We start from the raw sequence: 21,641 nt of genomic DNA on the forward strand, positions 1-21,641 counted from the left end.
GTATATAAAGTTGAACACTAGATGTTTACAACGTCACTTTAAGGACACTCACTCATTTATTTGCACTTAAATATATTTTGTTTCCATCATGAATATGATTAGAACATTCGAGCATGATGTTAGTGTTCAATGACAGTAAGTGTGTTCATCCTAAACATTCCTGCTACTTCATTTTACACACTTTTGGAATTTTTAACAAGTTTTTTTTTTTCTCCAAAAGACAGCGCTGGCATAAGAAGCTTCCTGATTGACAACCAGGTGCAGCTGTGTCGTTTGATTGGCAATTAGGAAACAGGTGAGCAGAAACAGCACTGAACCATTGCGTGAAGAAGTAAAACATGTCATGGAATTGGATGCTTCTCATTAAATTTTACTGCAAAAATATTCTTAGCCGCTTCCTGCTTTGACACTGATAAAAATATAACGGCAAATTTTACCAAGTGCTTGCCCTACAAAGCAGTCGACACTGTGTATGAATCCCTGTTAAAGTTATCAGGTTGATAAATTCATATTTGTTTGATTAAACATTTTTATTATATTGTAAAACGATGTAAATATTTACCATTTTATTTACCATGAATCTGTCTCAGTACAAACCATGCATCAAATTAAACTCAGTGACTAAAAAAAGGTTAATTAAAAAGTGTGAACAAAAATGTTTAATGGGGAGCAGGGCCTTCAAATAACATTTTGCTTGGAACCCATGTAAGTGGAAAAAATAGGGCAGTGGACAGGAAAATTATACAAAATAGAGGAAACTATTATTAAATTCCAAGAATGTGTGATCATGAGAAACCTATCTTAAATTTGACTTTGATAAACACTTTAATCATGAGTTAGTAATGGCACAATACAGTTTTTTTGTATTTCATTTATTATGTACTATTTATTTAAGGGGGAAAAAAATCAACATAACTTTAAAATAAATCTTTAAAAAACATGAATGAAAAGGAGCATAAAAACGTATAACAATTATAATATCTGCCCCATATTTACACAACAGGCCCTTTTTCAGGAACTTTAGGGTCCTGGAATTTCTGGTCCCTCATGCAATTCTATTCAATGTTTTTTATTTGGTCATTTCACATTTCCTGACTAAAAAGGTATAGGCTGAAGCTATATTATGCTTAACCTTTCCACATTCACTTTGTACATGTCAGAAAGAATAAACAGAAACAAGAAATCAATCTTCAGATAAAGAAACAAATGAAAGAACTCTAGAGTCTCTGTCAAAATCTTAGTACTTGATCGCATGTATTGTTAAGCATGTAAATACATGGATTTTCCTCTATATATTTATGTGCATATATATATATATATATATATATATATATATATATATATATATATATATATATATATATATATATATATATTAGAGAGGCATGGTTTGCGGTCTCATCCGCGGAGTCCGCGGATAAACCGCGGGTCGGGCGGGTGACATGACAAAAAAATAGATTTTAATTAGATTCGGGCGGGTGGCGGTTGATCCAATCGGAAATATTTGATAAACATGGTTCTGGGATCGGTATCCTTTACCATTCAGAGAGCCATTTAGGACCCGTGTCACAAAGCGAAGAAGACAATAGGAGATGCTAATATTCTCTAGAATGACTACTGGCAGTCACCCAATTAATAAGTGTTAGGGCGTGGTATGAAGCTGTTGACTTTGTCGCCTTCTACAACATGTACAAACTACTTGCCAGTCCAGCAATATGTTGTGTATGGCTTCCGCAGACATACGCACACGACTGCAAGGCATACTGGGTGACACAGAGTACACTAATGGTTGTGATATAAACAAGTTTAACACTCTTAGTAATATGCGCCACGCTGTGAAGCCACACCAAACAGGATTGACAAACACATTTTGGGAGAACATCCTCACAGTAACACAACATAAACGCGACACAACAAATACCCAGAATCCTTTGCATCCATGACAATTCCTGACTATTTTATACACCCCGCTAACAGCGGGTGGAAAGCGTGTGGATAACGACGTTGGTGATGCGGTTGCGGATGATATAATTGCCTATCCGCGCATCTCTAATATATATATATATATATATATATATATATATATATATATATACATATATATATATATATATATATATATATACATATATATATATATATATACATATATATATATACACCATTTTTCAAATGCACAAGTGTGTATTAAATTATTATTATTATTTTTATTTGTACTTATTTATTTTTTAATTTGTTAGGTTCCTGTATCAGTGTGTGGTTTGTGTTTCCACCGCATTTCACAGTCCAGGGTAGTTTTTACAAATCAGGCGGAGGAGTGGTTTACTATATTTCTATACTGATACCATGCCAATAAACAGTATTAAGTCACAGTTTTTTTTACTAAAAAGTAAAAAATAAATACAGGGGAATCAAATACAAAATTATATGACTTATCAAATAAAGTGTACCGAATTGTTCATAAAAAGTCAATCTTTTGTCCTCAATGTCCAACAGTCAGAGAGTCGTCCTCTCGGTAAATGATGAATCCATGATGGTCAGATAATTACTTTTGGTCCATTTCAGCTGTGAATAACAATATATAAATAATAAATGGCAACACAAACAAATTGGCTTTGGCTTTAGTTTGTTCGCATTAGCATTCTGTTCACTCAGGTTGAACTGTCACAAGCTGCGTTTCCATTGCAATTTTTTGCAAAATAAAAGCAATATTTCTAACATTTTGATAACTTGTAGTAGTTTCCATTTAATGGTGTTTTGCGTCATGAGCCGTAATTCACGGCAGCGGGTGGTCGCTCTTAGGAAACTTCCTTACGGCCCCCTTGACACTAGTCCGGGCATGTGGGTCTCTCCGAGGTCGGCCTCCACGGGGGCGGTGCCGCCTCACCCGACCCAAAAGAAAGAATAGTTAGACCTGAAAAAAAAAAGAAACGTTACTTTAGATTTATTGTGTATGTATGTAGCTGTCGGCAGATGTATCTACGGCTCCAAGAGAAAGGTTGCATTTGTAAACACAATATTGTTGTGTACAGTATATATATATGTATATATATATATATATATATATATATATATATATATATATATATATATATATATATATACAATATAGAAATAACCAAATTATAATATAATTAAACAAGGGAAATGTAGTTTAACAAATCCAAAGTGTGTGTGAGACTATGTGTGGTGATTAACTGTCGAGTGTTACCGTTGAGCGAGAGGCGGGGGATAAAGCGGGACAAGTCGGGAGTGGGGCGGGGGGCGTGGTTGGGGGGCGTAGTTAAGAGGGGAGGAGTATATTTAAAGCTGTTGTGTGCGCAGTTGTGCACTGCACTTTCTAAAGGCCGTAGATGTTATCGTCACATTTGCAGGTTTGATTGATTGCTTGAAACTTTTATTAGTAGATTGCACAGTACAGTACATATTCCGTACAATTGACCACTAAATGGTAACACCCGAATAAGTTTTTCAACTTTTTAAGTCAGAGTCCACGTTAATCAATTCATGGTACAAATATATACTATCAGCATAATACAGTCATCACATAAGTTAATCATCATAGTATATACATTGAATTATTTATATTATTTACAATCCAGGGGGTGGGATGAGGAGCTTTGGTAGATATCAGTACTTCAGTCATCAACAATTTTATCAACAGAGAGTGTAGGTCTTACTTAGTAGGATATGTACAGCGAGCAGAGAACATAGTGACTTCATACAAGTTTATACATTAGAAATACATTTGATTATTTACATTAGGTTATTTACAATCCGGGGAGATGGTATGTGAATTGAGGAGGGTATTAGTAAAGGGTTAAAGTTGCCTAGAGGTGTTGTGGTGCATGTACAGTAGATGGCAGTTTTGCCCTGTTTAAGAGAGTCACAACATTGCTGTTTACGGCAGACGAACTGCTTTACGATAAACGAAAACGTGACTGCTGTTGTTGTGTGTTGTTACCGCGCTGGGAGGACGTTAATGAAACTCTCTAACAATAAACCCACATAAGAAACCAAGAACTCGCCCTCGATTATTCTACAGTTATAACGTCATTGGGCAGACACACTGTTCATAATGTGGGAAAGCGGACATGAAAACAGGCTGTCCTTACTCAGGTCCGCATGGAGCTGGAGGGGGCGCGGCCTCCAGCTCGGCCTGAATTTCGGGAGATTTTCGGGAGAAAATTTGTCCTGGGAGGTTTTCGGGAGAGACGCTGAATCTCGGGAGTCTCCCGGAAAATCGGGGAGGGTTGGCAAGTATGCGTTGTGTTGACTGCACATTTCGGATCCAATTGTTTTTATAGTAAAAGATCCTAATTGTGTTACGATGCTGTAGTTGTGCATGGTCAAAGATGGTATAATGAGAGAGGATGATCTACATCAGGGGTCTCAAACTCAATTTACCTGGGGGCCATTAGACGCAGAGTCTGGGTGAGGCTGGGCCGCAAGAAAATATTTCTTTAAAAAAATGTTGCATACTCCTCAGCATGTCTAGTTGTATAATGATGTATGAAATTGTATTCCATGTGCACCGCAACTTTCTCTGTGCAAATAAGACACCTCGGGGTGCCCCTGTGCTCAACAAAGAAATATTGCATCTCTCACTTTTCCTGGAATTGTCTTTGCTCATCACTAACCCTTGTTTTCTTCAGGCTTTGAAAAAGACATGTTTGGGGTTGTGGAATATATTTGTACTTAGCCGACGCGCGGAAAATAATGTTATTTCCGCAACCTGTGTCGTTCCGCTTTTCCTCCCTACAGCAACACGACGGTCGGGGGATAATAGCCAGGAGAGTACCAGGATATCGAGCGCAAAAAAGTGACGGCTCCCTGAGTGTTATCCGGGATCATATAGAAATATATGTAGTGTTCATTGTGTGAGACAATGCAAATTAAACAATAAAGAAAACAAATAACGGTTTGAATTAGTCCAATTTATCGGGGACTATTATTACTGACGGACAAGCACGTCAGAAAACCGTCGTCTCCATTGCAACGTCTCTGTCGCTTTCACTCATTTGCCGCTTTTCCCCTAACGCAGGGGTAGGCAACCCAGAACGTTGAAAGAGCCATTTTGGACCCAAATAGCACAATACTGTCAAGCACCATTCATATAAAACTCGCGGGCCGCACTAAAATTAAACTTTCATATTAAAGGCCTAATGAAATGAGATTTTCTTATTTAAACGGGGATAGCAGGTCCATTCTATGTGTCATACCTGATCATTTCGCGATATTGCCATATTTTTGCTGAAAGGATTTAGTAGAGAACAACGACGATAAAGTTCGCAACGTTTGGTCGCTAATAAAAGACCTCTGCCTTTACCGGAAGTAGCAGACGATGTGCGCGTGATGTCACTGGTTGTGGAGCTCCTCAAATCCTCACAGTGTTTATAATGTGAGCCTCCAGCAGCAAGAGCTAGTCAGACCGAGAAAGCGACAATTTCCCCGTTAATTTGAGCGAGGATGAAAGATTCGTGGATAAGGAAAGTTAGAGTGAAACACACACAAAAAAAAGACGGCTCCAGGCGGGGGCAATTTCAAATGTAATTAGACACTCTTACTAGGATAATTCTGGAAGATCCCTTATCTGCTTATTGTGTTAAAAGTGTTTTAGTGAGATTCTAAAGTCATACCTGAAAGTCGAATGGCTGCGGTGAACGCCAGTGTCTCTCAGAGAAGCCGATGGAGGAGCCAAGATCACAGCTGCCTTTTTGAGCTGCAGTAAGAGGAGGTATAATCCACTGATGTCTCCGGTAAGAACCGACTTAATATCACATTTTTTCCATCCAACAACTTGCTGCTTGACGTGGAAAACATGTTCGCTTGACCGCTCTATGTTAAAGCTTCACAACAAACAAAGAAACACCGGCTGTGTTTCGGTGCTAAAGGTAGCTGCAATCCACCGCTTTCCACCAACAGCATTCTTATTAATAGTCTCTATTATTAATTGAACAAATTGCAAAAGATTCAGCAACACTGATGTCCAAATTACTGTGTGATTATGCGATGAAAAGAGACGAATTTTAGCCCCAAGTGGGGCTGGGCTAATATGTCCCCTCAAACCCAAGACGTCACACGTATCTTACGTGTCATCATTCCGCAATGTTTTCAACAAGAAACTCTGTGGGAAATTTAAAATTGTAATTTTGTAAACTAAACCGGCCGTATTGGCATGTGTTGCAATGTTAATATTTCATCATTGATATATAAACTATCAGACTGCGTGGTCGGTAGTAGTGGGTTTCAGTAGGCCTTTAAGGTGGGGGCCGCAAAATAACGTCTCGCGGGCCGCGTGTCTGAGACCCCTGATCTACATGGTGATGTACAGTACAGCGCACACAATGTCCTACACAGTACATTTGCAATCAGTCATATCATTTTCTTTTGGTCACTTAATAAAAATAAATAATAATAATACTCCCAAATCGTCATTACCGTAATGCAGTGGTTCTCAACCTTTTTTCAGTGATGTACCCCCCTGTAAACCTTTTTTTTTTAATTCAAGTACCCCCTAATCAGAGCCAAGCATTTTTGGTTGAAAAAAAGAGATAAAGAAGTAAAATACAGCACTATGTCATCGGTTTCTGATTTATTAAATTATATAACAGTGCAAAATGTTGATTGTTTGTAGTGGTCTTGAACTATTTGGAAAAAAGATATAGAAATAACTAAAAACGTGTTGAAAAATAAACAAGTAATTCAATTATAAATAAAGATTTCTACACATAGAAGTAATCATCAACTTAAAGTTCCATCTTTGGGGATTGTAATAGAGATCCATCTTGATTCATGAACTTATTAATTCTAAACATTTCTTCACCAAAAAATAAATCTTTAACATCAATATTTATGGAACATGTCCACAAAAAATCTAGCTGTCAACACTGAATATTGCATTGTTGCATTTCTTTTCACAGTTCATGAATTTATATTCATATTTTGTTGACGTATTGTTCTATAAATATATTTATAAAGGATTTTTGAATTGTCGCTATTTTTAGAATATTCTTAAAAATCTCACGTACCCCTTGGCATACCTTCAAGTACCCCCATTTGAGAACCACCGCCGTAATGCATCCATTGACTTGTTTTGAGATACTGTGGTAAGGTCAGCTCCTTGTACTTTTGCAGTTATCACACTGTTAAAGGGGAACATTATCACCAGACCTATGTAAGCGTCAATATATACCTTGATGGTGCAGAAAAAAGACCATATATTCTTTTAACCGATTTCCGAACTCTAAATGGGTGAATTTTGGCGAATTAAACGCCTTTCTGTTTATCGCTCTTTTTGCGATGACGTCAGAACGTGACGTCACCGAGGCAATACAGCCGCCATTTTCATTTTCAGCACATTACAAACACCGGGTCTCAGCTCTGTTATTTTCCGTTTTTTCGACTATTTTTTGGAACTTTGGAGACATCATGCCTCGTCGGTGTGTTGTCGGAGGGTGTAACAAGACTAACAGGGAGGGATTCAAGTTGCACCACTGGCCCGAAGATGCAAAAGTGTCTGCCGCCAGACCCCCATTGAATGTGCCAGAGTGTCTCCACATTTTACCGGCGATGACAGACATGGCACAGAGATGTATGGATAACCTGCAGATGCATTTGCAACGATAAATTCAACGAAATCACAAAGGTGAGTTTTGTTGATGTTGACTTATGTGCTAATCAGACATATTTGGTTGCGGCGTAACTGCCAGCTAATCAATGCTAACATGCTACGCTAATCGACGCTATCATGCTATTTACTGGCGGTGCTAAAGCAGACATGGCACAGAGATGTATGGATAACCTGCAGATGCATTTGCAACTATAAAGTCAACAAATTCACAAAAGTGAGTTTTGTTGATGTTGACTGCCAGCTAATCGATGCTAACATGCTATGCTAATCGATGCTAACATGCTATTTACCGGCGGTGCTAAAGCAGACATGGTAAAGAGATGTATGGATAACCTGCAGATGCATTTGCGTGGCGCAGTGGGAGAGTGGCCGTGCGCAACCCGAGCGTCCCTGGTTCAAATCCCACCTAGTACCAACCTCGTCACGTCCGTTGTGTCCTGAGCAAGACACTTCACCCTTGCTCCTGATGGGTGCTGGTTGGCGCCTTGCATGGCAGCTCCCTCCATCAGTGTGTGAATGTGTGTGTGAATGGGTAAATGTGGAAGTAGTGTCAAAGCGCTTTGAGTACTTTGAAGGTAGAAAAGCACTATACAAGTACAACCCATTTATTTATTTATTTACATTACGTTTACTTCCACCCATAATTAAAGTGCGATAAAACATTTACCAATCGAAAGGATTTAAGTTGCTCCAGTGTCACGAGATGCGAAAGTCCTGATCGTTTGGTCCGCACATTTTACCGGCGATGCTAACGCAGCTATTCGGCCATGCTATGGCTATGAATAGCGTCAATAGCTATTCACTCAATAGCTTCAGTTTCTTCTTCAATACTTTCATACTCCAACCATCCGTTTCAATACATGCGTAATCTATTAAATCGCTTAAATCGCTGAAATCTGAGTCTCAATCCGAGCTAATTTCGCTAGCGAAAATCAAGCACTGTAAAGCTTTTTTTTAGGGATATTCGGGGACCGGTAACATTTTGAAAAAAACTTCAAAAAATACAACCAGCCACTGGGAACTGATTTTTATTGTTTTTAACCCTTTTGAAATTGTGATAATGTTCCCCTTTAAAAAATATTCTGTACCAGACTTATTTTGCCAGTTCCCGCCTGTGCTTTCCCTGTGGGAACCAATCAGCCCCCCCTCGCTTCCTCCTGTGTGTGCGCGCCTGTGATTTGTGTTCATAGACAATAGTTCTTCTTCTTTTGTCTTTTGATACTTGTGATGCTGTGTTTCTAGTCTCCCGGTACTATAGTGCTTTCCACTTTTTGTTTTTTGGTATAAATTTGGGTCCATCGGAATGATGGTGAAATGGAAGATTTTGGAAGCACTGTGGTACCTTCAGACAATTGTGGTGAAATCAACGAACCCATTGGAAGCATGTGGTGCACTCACAACATGACCTCTGTTTGCCGATTATTCTTGCATGATGCATTTCAGAGGAGGTGGAAAATGACAAGTTATCGTACCAGCCACTTACAAATATTGTATTTCAAGAAAAAATATCGTACATACCCGATTTTGACGTTACTTAGGACCATTGGCTACAGAACAATCTTACTACAGACCATACATTTCTATTGTATTGGAATTTCTAATACAGATTCACCCTTAAAGAAAGATACAACTTGCACAACAGCGCCTTTACCTGGCTGTAAGGGGGGCTCGTAGGACAATGGCCATAGGCTACAAACTATCATTCATTTTTTGATTGTTCTATTATTATTGATAGTATGTCATACAAAAGGGTGACAAATACTGTACAATACGGGGATTATTGTACAGTACGTCTGTACAATAATAAGCTTTATTATGGCTGTGATAGATACAATGTTTCATCTGCAACCCTGTGTTCAATAAAGACTGTTTTCAAACGTCCCCCTTTGTGTTTTTCAGTAGCAAATATTCATGTTCGGAAAGCTTTGACCGTAAAAACATACGTACCTTCTGATAGTGCCTGATAGTGCCTGTGCAACAAGGATATGGATTGAATTACAGAATGTAATTTAAACAAAGAAAAGCGAGCACAGGTCTTCTGTTGCGTAGACTTCCCAGGCAGTTAAGTCTATGACAGAAAAATACAGGCAAACAAACTTGAAACATGTTTTTATTATCAATCAATCAATATTTATTTGTATAGCCCTAAATCACAAATGTCTCAAAGGACTGCACAAACCATTACGACTACGACATCCTCGGAAGAATCCACAAAAGGGCAAGGAAAACTCACACCCAGTGGGCAGGGAGAATTCACACCCAGTGGGATGCCAGTGACAATGCTGACTATGAGAAACATTGGAGAATACCTCAGATGTGGGCAACCCGCGCCCCCCCTCCCTATAGGGGACCGAAAGCAATGGATGTCGAGCAGGTCTAACATGATACTGTGAAAGTTCAATCCATAGTGGCTCCAACACAGCTGCGAGAGTTCAGTTTAAAGCGGATCCAAGACAGCAGCGAGAGTCCCGTCCACAGGAAACCATCCCAAGCGGAGGCGGATCAGCAGCGTAGAGATGTCCCCAACCGATACACAGGTGAGCGGTCCATCCTGGGTCTGGACTCTGGACAGCCAGTACTTCATCCATGGTCATCGGACCGGGCCCCCTCCACAAGGGAGGGGGGGGACATAGGAGAAAAAGAAAAGAAGCGGCAGATCAACTGGTCTAAAAAGGAGATCTGTTTAAAAGCTAGATTATAAAAATGAGTTTTAAGGTGAGACTTAACTGCTTCTACTGAGGTAGCATCTCGAACTGTTACCGGGAGGGCATTCCAGAGTACTGGAGCCCCAACGGAAAACGTTATTAAATAACTATCAAACCACGTTTGGTTAAAATCTGTTCCGTTTTTGGTTTACTACCTCACCAGCTTAGAGAAAGACTGGCTCCCAAAGTACAAATGTTGCAAAAAAATCAAATCAAATCAAATCAACTTTATTTATATAGCACATTTAAAATTTACCACACGGGTAGCCAAAGTGCTGTACAATGGGCAGGTTAAAAATGAGAACCGAGCAAACACAACACAACACAGACAGAACATGATTAAAAAATAAATAAAAATAAAATAAATAAAACATAAAAACAGGTTCACAGCAGGTGTATAATGGGGCGCCATTGCAGGATGGATATCACTCAGTGTTAAAAGCCATGGAATAAAAGTATGTTTTTAAGAGATTTAAAAACAGGAAAAGAGGAGGCTTGTCCAACACTCAGAGGTAGGTCGTTCCAGAGCAAACGGTCTCATTTTGACAAATAAGGATATCAATCAATCAATCAATCAATGTTTATTAATATAGCCTTAAATCACAAGTGTATCAAAGGGCTGCCAAGCCACAACGACGTCCTCGGTACAGATCCCATATAAGGGCAAGTAAAAACTCACAACCCAGTGGGACGTCAATGTGAAGGACAGAGAAACCATGAAGAGGACCGCCGATGTGGGTGACCCTCCCTAGGGGAGACTGGATGCAATTGGCGTTGAGTGGGTCTACCGTAATATTGTGACAGTCCAGTCCATAGTGGATCTAACACAATAGTGAGAGTCCAGTCCATAGTGGGGCTAGCAGGAGACCATCCCGAGCCGAGACGGGTCAGCAGTGTAGAGATGTCCCCAACCGATGCACAGGCAAGCGGTCCGCCCCAGGTCCCGACTCTGGACAGCCAGCACCTCATCCATGGCCACCAAACCTGTGCCCCTTCCTTCCAGAAGGGAGAGGGGGGCAGAGCAGAAAATAAAATAAACGGCAGATCAACTGGTCTACTAAAAAGGCTAGAGTATACAAATGAGTTTTAAGATTTTTTAAATGCTTCTACTGATAAACTATTCAGTGTAAAGATATCAGATCTAAAAAAAAAAAAATTAACTGAACTAGAATTGTATTACATTAAAAAAAGTAGCGTTTAGAGCCTTCATTGGCCAATGCAAACTTACTCGGTTTTCTAGAACACCATTGAGTCTACTTAACTGGATCGGTTTATCCCATCCTGGTTTTGAATTATGACAGGATCAGTATTTGGTGATACGGCTTCTTTCCGGTTTCTAGGAATGTGTTAGGTCTTGGTAAGAATGAGGACTCAGTTGCAGACAGAGAGCGATCGATGCAGGCTTTTATTCTTCAGTTTTCTAAGAACTCTCTTCAGACAGAGTGAGCAAACAAATGGCTATAAACTGTAGACTTGATACACGAAAGTGACCATCAAAATAAACGTAACGCAGGGCGCAAAACAATGACCAAAAATCACTCCCGAGGGAAGAAAAATGGCGATAGCAAAACATACACTGATCTAATAACAAAAAAAAACAACATTCTTTGATAAGCTTCACAAAACGAAAATCGCTCAAGAAGAGGAATAGACAAAAAGCTATTAACAGAAATTTCACTATAAAGAGCGAAGAAAACTAAAAATCAAAGAAAACCTGACCAAAAACATTAGCAAATCAAAATCACTCTTCAGAGCGTACCGAGAAATGAAAGAACAGCAAGGCACTGCTCGGACAAGACTGTGGCAGCCAGCTGGCAGGACACGATCAGACGATATACTCTGGCAACGAGACATGGGAACATGAGGACTATACACACATGAGGGAGGGCGACACAGGTGGGCACAATCAGGCAATCAGGAAAGACATCAGGCAGGAAGAAGGGCAAGTGGCCTGAAACGAGGATTAGACGTTCAACATAAAACAGGAAGTTCGCCAGACAACCCCAAAACAGGACTTCCCTAACCGCGGTGTGACAGAATGTTTGAATGCCACTTCATGAACACAGTCTTTTATGGATTGAAATGATGACTTTAGATTTCCTCTGCAGCCATCATTAAAGATTGCTTTGGCTTCAATTTGCCAATTTGTCACTGTTCTTGGGAGAACGTGAAGCCCTGACACAAATAGAAGGAAATCTCCATTGATTACTTAAGTCTCCATTGTGATTACTTAAAGGTGATGTTCGCAACATTTACATAGACTACTAGAAGGGGGCTAACCTTCCAAAGTAATATACAAAACCTAAAGCCAGTGAAGTTGGCACTGTGACAGGTATCCAGCAGCCATCGTGTGGGTTGCAGTGACCATTGATGCAAGACGGATTGTAGCAGGTTTGACTCTTGTTTATTGTGTCAATAAACATGTTTTGGTTCCAGTCGGTCGCGCCAATTTCTAGCACAACCTCCTTTCCTGCTTGTCTCGGCGCGCCTTTCGGTGGCCGGTGTCTGCGTCTTCCGCAGGGGCTCATCTTCCTCTGGGTCGTTCTCATCGTCTTCGTCGTCTTTGTTGTCCGTTGTTCCTTCTCCTACTTCTGCCACGATTGCTCCTCCTTCTCCCCTTTTATGCTGCAGCAGAAGATGCAGGGATTGAGAGCAGGTGTGTCGTTTACGCACCTGGCTGATGGCTGCAGTGTCGCTCCAGGCGTGCCCCGCCTCTCCGCTCCGCTGCATGCTTCGCCTCCTGGCCACCATCTTGGACAGGACCGCTGTTTGTCCTAGCCTGCTGTCGGCTCGTCGGCTTAGTCTCTCCACAGGCACGTTGTGTAAATCGCAAATAAAAACATAATACAATGATTTGCAAATCCTTTTCAACCTGTATAGACTGCAAAGACAAGATACTTAATGTTCGAACTGTATTATATTTTTGGGAATTAAATGCCTTCAATATGTTTCAAAAAAGCTGGCACAAGGGGCAAAAAAAGACTGAGGAAGTTGAAGAATGCTTATCAAAAACGTATTTGGAACATCCCACAGGTGAACAGGCTCATTGGGTACAGGTGGGTGCCATAATTGGGTATAAAACCAGCTTCCATGAAATGCTCAGTCATTCACAAACAAGGATAGGGCGAGCGGGTCATCACTTTCCGAACAAATGCGTGAGCAAACTGTTTAAGAACAACATTTCTCAACCAACTATTGCAAAGAATTTAGGGAAATCATTGTATTCCGCTTTTATTTACAAATTACACAGCATGCCAACTTCACTGGATTTGGGTTTTATATATATATATATATATATATATATATATATATATATATATATATATATATATATATTTATATATATATATATATATATATATGTCTTGATTGGATTATCCAGAGAATAGAGCTCGATACCGTGGTAGAGCGCAATATGTAGGTGTGGGAAAAAAAACAACATCATCTGGTACAATCCGCCATTCAGCAAAAACATCTCAACCAACATCGGCCGCAAGTTCCTCACTCTGATCGACAAACACTTCCCCAAAGGCAACACCCTAAGAAAAATATTCAACAAGAACAACATTAAATTGAGCTACAGCTGTATGAATAACATGCAACAAATCATTTCAAACCACAACAAAGCAATTGCAAAAGGACTGCCTGCCCCCAGACTAAACGACTCTGAAACCAATAAGGAATATAACTGTCGCAAGAAACCTGATTGCCCTCTCAACGGAGGGTGCTTACAGACATCAGTCGTTTACCAAGCAAAGGTAACACGCAAGGACATTAACACATCCGACACGTACGTAGGATTAACCGAAGGAGCGTTCAAAACAAGATGGAATAATCACAACGCCTCCTTTAGAAACCAGACTTTGCGGATTTCTACAGAACTCAGCAAACACATTTGGAATCTCAAAGACAATAATGTTGAATATTCAATAACATGGCAAATTCTTGCATCCAGCACACCTTACAACAGTGGTAATAAAAGATGCAACCTATGCTTAAAAGAGAAACTGTTTATTATATATCATCCAGATCTATCATCCCTCAACAAGCGCAGTGAAATCATTTCAACATGCCGCCACAGACGGAAACACCTCCTAGGTAACACATGAGCCAATCACCACACCCTACGCCTGCCTGTACCCACCCACTCTGTGCCCTATATAAACCATTGTATTTTAATGCTTCCATTAAAATCTCCTGATGATTGAGGGAACCCCTCATGAAACAGTTCTGTAGAGATGAAGTAGTCTTGTGATTTTTTCCCACACCTACATACATATATATATATATATATATATATATATATATATATATATATATATATATATATATATATATATATATATATATATTAGTAAGAAAAGTTACAGTACTTTATTGATACATATCATTTCCAGGATTTTGATGGCCAAATTAAATGAAGTGGCGGGCCACATCTGGTCCTCTGGTCTTTAGTTTGGCACCTGTGGTTAATACTGTTTTTATTATGGTTCTAACACACCAACTGTTTCATTGTATAATTCATCTTAGTTTTAGTTTTAATTACCAAATTTGGAGGTGTTTGAATCACCGTGTAAAATTAAATCCCTATTGGTAATAGTAGCATGTCTATGGCAAATCCAATGTAAATTAGCATAAAACTAACGCATTTTTGACGAGTGCAACATTATTTTACATTCGGGCGTTTTCTACTAAGCACATACTTGCTTAGCTGCCGTTGAAAATTTCAACATTACATAGAGGGAGTTGGGCTGAGTCCGCTCTGAGTGCTGTTTGAGTAATTGTTCCCTACAGACGGTGTTTGGTCCGCAATCTAACAAGACAAGACTGCCACCGGACGAGACGTCAGGCACGTGCACACATAGGGCCCTATGGGTGCTTGAGCCCCTGCCCTTTTTTGCCTTGCCTTAAAAAGTGCCCTCTGCCTGTGTGTGTTTTTTTTTTTTTTTTTCTTTAAACAACATTAATAAATTCCTGTCAGTGATGTAAAAAATAAATAAAAAAACAAAAAAAAAACAGCGGCACGAAAACTCCACGTTTTCTTGTAATACCGGGTTGTTTGAGCCTGCCGCTTCCGCCAGAGAGAGAGAGAGAGGGCGAGTGAGTGAGTTAGTGAAAGGAGAGAGAGCCAATTGCGCCCCATAGGAGACGTGACAGTGGAGCAACTTGAACCTGTGAGTTATGGTTTAGTCGACGTCCACTTATTCAGCATCTAATATGGGTCATCTTTCAGAAAAACGCTGTAATATTTGTATTATTCAATGTGTCAGCTTCTGTGTTTGCCGGACGTCGGAGCACAGCGCATCAATTGAGCACGGCACATCAATTCCGCACAGGGCAGAGCGGATCGTGCGGGAAAGGAAGTAGTGTACAAAATACAAAATTAAACATTGGGTTAATTTTCTAAATAAAATGCACTGTGTTTACGGCGGATCACATTTTTCTCACAGTAGAGGTTTAGATATAGCGTTTATTGTGACTTTGCTATTACTGTGTGGGTTAACAAAATAATAATGATAATCATTCCAACAATAATAATAATAATTATAATGATGATAATAATAATTATTATTATTATTGATAATAATAATAATAATTTCAGCTTTCTGGTGATAGAAGATGTAGGTTATCTGTTAGGAATATTACCATCTGTATTTAGACTTGATTCATGTTGATTAAGCCTGCAGCACAGTGCCAAAAAAAGAAAGGATACAGAAAAGGAAGGAGAAGGAGCGCCAGGAAGCAGCTAAGGGTAGCAGACCTCTAAATGCATGGCTAAAACCAAGTACTAGCACCAGAATTCAAGAAAGACCACAGACCTCAGAAAGTGTCACACCTGAAAGAGAGCCATAGACCTTAGAAGCAACACCTGAGAGAGAGGAGGAGGAGAGTGTAGAACAGTGGTTCTTAACCTTGTTGGAGGTACCGAACCCCACCAGTTTCATATGCGCATTCACCGAACCCTTCTTTAAAAATGTTTTTTCTCAATTTAATCTTAATTTATAAATATTAATCATGAAATTATGTTATTATATAAAGAAATACAACTAAAGATATATATTACAAACAGAAAGTTACAGGAATGTACACATGAGCCCATGTTTACATCTCATTGTGCAACATGTGAATGTTTTAGTGGCAACTAAATGCGATATCTGAAAGGGGATACAAATTATTTCCAAAGCAGGAACCCCACCTCATGGAAATGACTGCTGTCATTTGATTATAATAATAAAACATTTCACTTGTTATTTAGTCAGGTTTGAAACAGGTGTGCTGCTGGTGTGGCCACAGTGCATGTGCACGTCTGACGTCGCTCACAAGGAGTTTTTACCTTTGCTTACGCTTATGGAAAATTAGAGGGAACATTGTTTGGGGGTATCCATAATACGTAGATAGGGAGAAGTTTTTATTTACACGATGGCTGAGGCTCCGCCGAACCCCTGAGGCCGACTCACCAAACCCCTAGGGTTCGATCGAACCCAGGTTAAGAACCACTGGTGTAGAAGCAACACCTGAGAGAAAAGAGGCTTTAGATGCAGCTTCTGACACAGAGGAAGCCATAGAAATCCCGGTAAATGTTGGGGAGGAAGAATCCACAATAGGGGAGGCAGATCATACTAGTGCAGAGGAAGCCATAGATGAGCAGGAAGTTGAAGGAGCGCCAAGCCTATGATAATGTGGATTAACTCATTATGACAATAATTTGTTGACACAAAAGAAATGGCAATCACTTTTACCTACAAAGGACACACAGCTAAGTAGTTAGCTTCCTATTAGCAAATTTAATTTTACATTAATTTCCATATTGTGTAAAGCAGTGGTCCCCAACCTTTTTGTATCCGCGGACCGGTCAACGCTTAATAATTTGTCCCGCGGCCCGGTGGGGGGGCGGTGGGGGTGCGGGGCGGGTCCTTTTTTTTTCTCTTTCTTTTTTTTTTTTTCTTCTTTGTCTTGAAAAAGGGACGTTTTTGTCATGAAAAAGGGAGTTTTTTGTGGTTGGTGCACTAATTGTAAGTGTATATTGTGTTTTTATGTTGATTTAATAAAAAATAAAAAAAAATAAAAAAATATAACATTGGGGACCACTGGTGAGGTGTAAAGGACCAAAAATAAAATGTCCTGCCCTTTTCTGACTTTGAGCCCCTGCCCTTCTATAATCTCGTGCACGTCCCTGCGAGACGTCATGTGCAACAAAGGTACTGAAATATGTCACTGTTTGATTTTACGTAAATCAATATCCTACTAGTACCAACGGAATTTAGTCGGTGCATATAAAAGTACCAAAATCGGTACTCATTCCATCCATTCAGCGATTCAATCTGGACCGTGTTCATGGAACTATGACTATTTCACAAAACATACATGATGCAGCGTCCAACTGATTTTTTTATTTGGTTTTGGATTGTTAATACCAAACTGCCACGATCCCCCTTGCAAGCATACACTCACAAAAACCCTCAACCAAAAAAACATTCAAACAGCTGTCTAAAGCAGGGGTGTCAAACTCAAATACAAAGTGGGCCAAAATTTAAAACTGAACAAAGCTGCGGGCCAAGATTGAACAAATTAACCTTTTAATAGGGACCCAAACAAGTTTTGCATTGAATATTGAACAAGCTAGGGAGTCAGGGTTTGGTGGTAGCAGGGGTGTATATTGTAGCGTCCCAGAAGAGTTAGTGCTGCAAGTGGTTCTGGGTATTTGTTCTGTTGTGTTACGGTGCGGATGTTCTCCCGAAATGTGTTTGTCATTCTTGTGTGTGTGGGTTATACAGTGTGGCGCATATTTGTAACAGTGTTAAACTTGTTTATACGGCCACCCTCAGTGTGACATGTATGGTTTTTGACCAAGTATGCGTTGCATTCACTTATATGTGTGCAAAAGCCTTAAATATTATGTGACTGGACCGGCACACTGTTTGTATGGAGGAAAAGCGGACGTGACGACAGGTTGTAGAAAACGCTAAAGGCAATGCCCTTAAGCCCCGCCCCCAATATATTTGTCCGGGTGGAAATCGGGAGAAATTCGGAAGAATGGTTGTTCCGGGAGATTTTTTGGGAGGGACACTGCACTTTGGGAGTTTCCCGGGAAAATCGGGAGGGTTGGCAAGTATGAGTATTAGCGGTGAACGCGGTGTTACAGCGGCACCACCGCTGAATAATACCGGCAGGCCAGCTCTAATGTTTATTAGATATTGCCTCAAGGGCCAAATGAAATTACACGGCGGGCCAAATTTGGCCTGCGGGCCAGAGTTTGACACCCATGGTCTAAAGCCATCCTGCCACGGCTTCACAAGCATTTGTTATTTACAGAACTTTTAACATCACAAAATAACATCAGGATGTTAAAAAAAAATTGAATCTCCAGATTATTTCTTACATTCAGCAAGGAAGAAGAAGCTGTTGTGGCGTGCATATACATTACATCAGCATGACAACACATGTACACAAGACAGGCATTGCCTGGATAGAAACAGCCTTTTCAAATGCAAAGTGTTCTTTTTTTCATTGATTTCAATGACATTTACAAGTGTTAGTACATTTTCAATTATTTTACAGTACACAGCCCAAAACAAAAATTGTCACGACAAAGTCCGCCTCATTCATAATGAGCCCACTTCATTCCAGACTTACACAGTGTGTCTGTAGGCTGGATGGGTAAATACGGATAAGGGAGAACACGTTAGTGCAAATGGGTGTTAGAATAGTTATGTGTAAGTTATCACACAAGTCTTGTGCTTAAAGTCCGTTGCTATAGTTATTAGCTATTGTGCTCAAACTGGACTTTTTCTATCTGTGCAAGGACAAAACTTTTTATCAGCTACGGCATATGAGGTGTAGATATATCATCGCAGATATTTTGTTTGTCTTAGCCCACCAACAGCCAAGGACTTCAAGGACGACAGCATGCAGACGAAGCAGAGACAAGGCAATCACAAGGCCCCCAGCACATTCCGCCACGTATTGTGCGTACTGGAAGCTGCTTTGCATGAAATGTGTGGCCACTACTTTTAGAGGCGGCCTCAGTGATGTAACCAGGGACCTCCCAAATAAATAGAGGCGCACGTGGGACTGTTTGCTCAGAGCGTGGCGGGAGATTGTAACTGAGTGTGCAATCCCAAACGTCTCTCCTCATTGAGCCAAATTGAACTCTGTCTCTGCATGATTCCTTGCTTCTTTTATGTTTATTAGATGTCATTAGTGTTTGAACATGACAATTTGACAATAGATAGATAAAAATGTGTGCATGTATTTAGAAAAACAATAGATATTGTTAAAAAAAAGTTTATTTGTACTTGGGTATATTTACACTTAAAAGAGTGCACCGTTATGCATTGAAGTATTAACTCCTATATCAACATCAGCGTTGCCAGACGTAAGATAAATATCATATTTCTACAACAATTTCACCCTTATGACACATGTTTATTAATTCCAAAAATAAGACCATGAATTATCCTCTTACTAAAAATTTCACTGAGGACACATCTTAAAATTATTCATACAACTTTAAAAAAACAGTGTTGCCAAATGCAAAATGAGAAATTATTTAACCAGACGTTTAAAATCATCGCATTTTGAGGAAAGTTTTTGGAAACACCAGATTTGACACCTGTCAGGACTTTCGGCTACAGTTAAACATTACCAAAGACCAGGGGCGGGTCGTGCATTTCCCACCTAGGCTTTCTGTGATGTCCAATTTCAATGATTACTTCTCAAAATATTACCAGGCACTATTAGGCAATGAAAGCACCTCAACAGTGTACAAAACATCAGCAATAAAAACATCTTATGTGGTACTGTCAAAATAAAAATTACAAAAAAAAACATATTAAACATGAAAAAATAAAGAAACAAAATATTTCAACTCATAATTTGTAGAACCATTCGACGCTACATAGCCCCTCCTAGTCGGTTGACTCGAGTTGAAATGGCGGGCATTCCCCCATTTCATCGCCGACATGGTCTCACAAGATGTATTTTCTCTTTAAATATCCTTCTTGAAAATGGCCTTGCAAATGTATATCTGCCACCTAATCAATGTTTTGTTCGCCTTCATTTTGGGTCAACACATCCCGCTTCCTGCTAAATTGCAACTTTTGATTGGATACTCACTTTGGGATGACAAGTGAGTATCCAATCAGAGTGTCGTTAACATCAGGCTACCTAGAGAGGCTACCGTCAACAACTTGTGATTTGACTGGCTATCGCAACTGTCTATTAAAGTCTACTGAAATGTGATTTTCTTATTTAAACGGGGATAGCAGGTCCATTCTATGTGTCATACTTGATCATTTCGCGATATTGGCATATTTTTGCTGAAAGGATTTAGTAGAGAACATCGACGATAAAGTTCGCAACTTTTGGTGCTGATAAAAAAGCCTTGCCTGTACCGGAAGTAGTAGACAATATGCGTGTGACGTCACGGTTTGTGGAGCTCCTCACATCTGAAGATTGTTTACAATCATGGCCACCAGCACCGAGAGCGATTTCCACATTAATTTGAGCGAGGATGAAAGATTTGTGGATTAGGAAAGTGAGAGTGAAGGACTAGAAAGAAAAAAAAACGAGGGCAGTGGGAGCGATTCAGATGTAATTAGACACATTTACTAGGATAATTCTGGAAAATCTCTTATTTGCTTATTGTGTTACTAGTGTTTTACTGAGATTATATGGTCGTACGTGTACAACCTGAAAGTCGGAGGGGTGTGGCCACGGGTGTGGTGACCGCCAGTGTCTCCGAGGGAAGCCACGTTTCTTCTACAAGGCGAAGGCAGCCGGGCTGAGATTTTTCTTTTTTCCCCTCCTCCACGGTGTAAGCATCCGACGGTCGAAGGCAGCCAGAGGGAGGAGGCAAGAGAGTCTGCAGCTGCATGAGGAACGACGCAAGCTCTCCCCTCATGTCTACGGTAAGAGCCAACTTAATACCACCATTTTCTCACCGAAATGTTGACATGTGGTCGAGAACCATGTTCGCTTGACCGCTCTGTTCCATAGTAAAGCTTCACCGTCATCTTTCGGGAATATAAACAAGGAAACAAGGAATAAAAAATACTTTACAGTGGGAGCGATTCCGATGTTATTAGACAAATTTACTAGGATAATTCTGGAAAATCCTGAAGGTCGGCCCCGCACCTTTCTTCAGCACCAGTCGACGGGTGGTGGCGATGCCCATCTCTGCCTTTTGCAAGGGACCCTCTTCGAAACACAATCTTTAGAAATGATCGATGCATAATACACTGTACTTTGTGTGTGTCGTTCAATCCAACCGTGTTCGCTTGACTGCTCTGTTCCATAGTAAA

The sequence above is a fragment of the Nerophis ophidion genome, linkage group LG13, assembly GCF_033978795.1.
Source record: "Nerophis ophidion isolate RoL-2023_Sa linkage group LG13, RoL_Noph_v1.0, whole genome shotgun sequence".
Taxonomy (NCBI): domain Eukaryota; kingdom Metazoa; phylum Chordata; class Actinopteri; order Syngnathiformes; family Syngnathidae; genus Nerophis; species Nerophis ophidion.